This window comes from Micropterus dolomieu, linkage group LG21, assembly GCF_021292245.1.
Source record: "Micropterus dolomieu isolate WLL.071019.BEF.003 ecotype Adirondacks linkage group LG21, ASM2129224v1, whole genome shotgun sequence".
Taxonomy (NCBI): Eukaryota; Metazoa; Chordata; class Actinopteri; order Centrarchiformes; family Centrarchidae; genus Micropterus; species Micropterus dolomieu.
In genome coordinates this window covers 34,594,924-34,598,354 of record NC_060170.1, presented here as the reverse complement: position 1 = coordinate 34,598,354, position 3,431 = coordinate 34,594,924, and positions in this window count along the sequence as shown.

Below are 3,431 nucleotides of genomic sequence, written 5' to 3'. Positions count from 1 at the left end.
CCCTGATTGTACACTGCACTGTAACTTTTACTGTCCTGTTAAACCCTGTTTCTTTTCTCCTGTTTTTATTTTCACCCTTTCCAAAATTATATTTTAATGTGTATTTTTTCAATTTCCCTATGTTGCTTTTATGTTTAATGTAAAGCACTTTGAATTGCCTTGTTGTTGAAATGTGTTATACATATAAACTTGCCTTGCCTTTTGTTCATATAGCAGTACATTTAAATTAAAGGCGTGCTATACACTACCTAGAATTCATCATTCAATTTTGCGCTTAGCAATGCGATGATGAAAATGTTTAATCTATGCCCTCTCCGCATAAAATAAATTTTTTTTTAAAATTAATTTCTTCATCTTTATAACCTCTGAAGGCTCTTGCTACACACATCTTCATATTTTTATTCACATTATTGGGTTAGTTATGAAGATATTACACAGCAAAATGCATAAAAATACTTAAATTGCAAAGAGAAATTATGAAATAAGCAACTTTATTAATTATTAAATGATTCAACATGATTATAAAATAATCTAAAAGCTAAAAAGTGAAGTAAAGCATCAGTCCTGCGTTACAAAATTAAGCAAAATTAAGCAAAATTAAGCAAAATTAGGGGGGGTGGTGGAGCATAGATAAGATGCTTGCCTTTGGTGTGGGAGACCTGGGTTCAATTCCCCTTGTGAGACATCCACCATTGTGTCCCTTAGCAAGACACTTAACCCCTCGTTGCTCCAGAGGCGTGCGACCTCTGACATGTATAGCAATTGTAAGTCACTTTGGATAAAAGCGTCAGCTAAATGAATAAAATGAAATTATTGTGAATTACACAAAATGCATCATAAAAATGTTTTTTTGCTCCTATTTGTATACATTTACTCATTTGGCAGACGCTTTTATCCAAAGCGAATTACATTTGAGGAACAACATACAAGCCTCAACAGAGCATCAAATACAGATCTACAACTGACAATACATACTAGTAAGAGCAGCATTAAGTACTAGTAATAGCTCATAGTCCATATCACATCAATGGGGTAAATACCTAGGGAAGGAAGTAAGAGTTAACAAAAAAAGTGCAATCAATGCAAGATAATTGTAAGGGGATAGAAAAAGAAGAGCACAGGAAGTGCATGTTAGAGGTGTTATAAGAGGAAGTATTCTCAGGAAGAGACGTGTTTTCAAGAGCTTCTTGAAGTTAGAGAGGGACGCCCCTGCTCTGAATGCGTGTGGTAGCTCGTTCCGCCATCCTGGTGTCACAGATGAGAATAGCCGGGACTGGGATTGCTTTGTGTGAAGGGATGGCAGAGCCAGGCAGCGTTCGTTGGAGGAGCGTAGCGGCCGAGAAGGAACGTAAGTTTGTATTATGGAGTTTAGGTAGATGGTGCAGACCCAGTTGTCACTCTCTATGCAAGCATTAGTGACTTGAATTTGATTCTGGAGGGGGGGGGGCAGTGGAGGTCACTGAGTAATGGAGTGACACGAGTCCTTTTGGGCTGATCAAAAACCAGACGCGCTGCTGCATTCTGAACCATGTGTAACGGTTTCACCGCACAAGCTGGAAGACCTGCTAGGAGGGCATTGCAATAGTTAAGAGAGATAACCATGGCCTGTACCAGAAGCTGGGTGGCCTACTGAGTGAGGTCAGGCCTGATTTTCCTTATGTTGTATAGACCAAAGCGGCATCACCGAGAGACAGCAACAACATGGTCTGAAAAGGACAGCTGGTCATCAATCATGACACCCAGGTTTCTCACCACCGTAGTTGGAGTGATGGTTGAGGAGTCAATTTGTAGTTTGATGTTATGATGGATGAATTGTTTGGCAGGAAGGACCAAGAGTTCAGTCTTAGAGAGGCTTAGTTGAAGGTGGCAAGACCATCCATGCAGATATGTCCGATATACGGCCCGTGATCCGCGCCGAGACGGTAAATTTGTCTAGCGGGAAGGAAAGGTAGTTGCGTTTCGTCTGCGTAGCAGTAAGACAATAATCGGCCCCAGTGAGGTGGTGTACGTTGAGAATAGAAGGTGCCCTAGTACCAAGCCTTAGGGCACCCCTGTGGAGAGGCAGTGGGAGGATAAATGTCCTTGCCACAAAACATTGTCGGAACGCCCAGAGAGATAGGTTTCGAACCACAGGAGTGCTTTACTCGAGATGCCCATTGTTGAGAGAGCGGATAGCAGGATCCTGTGATTGACTGTGTCAAAGGCAGCTGATTGGTCAAGCAGGATAAGAACCAAGGACTGGGCTGCAGCTTTAGCTGACCCTAGGGCTTCTGTTACAGACAAAAGAGTCGTTTCAGTAGAGTGGCCACTCTTAAAACCAGACTGATATGGATCTAGGAGGTCATTCTGTGAGAGGAATTCCGAGACCTGTTTGATGACTGCCCGTTCGATAGCTTTGGATAGAAATGTTAGAAGTGAGACTGGACGATAGTTTTCAACTTGAGTAGGGTCGAGGGAAGGCTTTTTGAGCAAGGGTGTAATCTGAGCCCTTTTGAAAGTGGTTGGTAAGGTTCCCGAATCCAGACAAGTATTTATCACATGAGGACCTGATTGCCGGGACCACAGTACGAAATATGGCTTGGAGTTGATTGGCCAAGTGGGTATGTAGTGGGACGGCTGCGGGTCAGGAGTTCTGATAATTTGCTCTCTGTGAGAGGAGTAAACAAAGTGCCATTGACCTGGGAAGACAAAGGAAAAAGATGTAGTAGGACTGCTACCTGTTAGCCTTGGTGTCGAGCCTTTTGCACCATTTCCCGAGGGAGATGGAGAGAGACACTTTTAAGGACTGCTACATGGTAGGTTTTCTTGTGCCGTGGTACGAGTGGGAGCTGACTGAAGCAGAGCAGAGATTTTGAGTGATTTAATAAATTGGCTAGCCACTTTGCCAGTGAATAAGGCGGCAAAGGTATCAGCAGACAGGTTTGGGGGTGGAGGAGGATTTTGTAGCGCTTTAAAAGTGGAAAATAATTACCTTGTGTCCATGGCACTGCTAATTCTGTCATTAAAGAACGCAGTTTTGGCAGAACTGATGCTTGTTAAGAATGAGGATAGGAGCATTTGGTAGCCTTTAAGGTTAGCATTTGGTAGCCTTTAATCCAATCTCCAAGTCCATTACCTCAGTCTGAAGGATTTATTAATTAACTACAATAAAATGGTTAAGGATGCGAGAACACACTATTTTTCTGAACTCATTACTACACATAAACACAATCCCAGGTTTCTGTTTAAGACTGTGGATCAGCTGGTAAACCCAACCCCTCCTTGTGCCTCAGCTGGAAGTAATGATGACTGTGAATTGTTTTTATCTTATTTTACCAATAAGGTGGTGTCAATCAGAGCCTCTGTTACCCCCGTGGCCTCTTACTCAGAGGTTCCTCACCAGCAACAACAGAGTTTTAACCAGTTTTATCCCATCGACTTGTCTGAGCTTT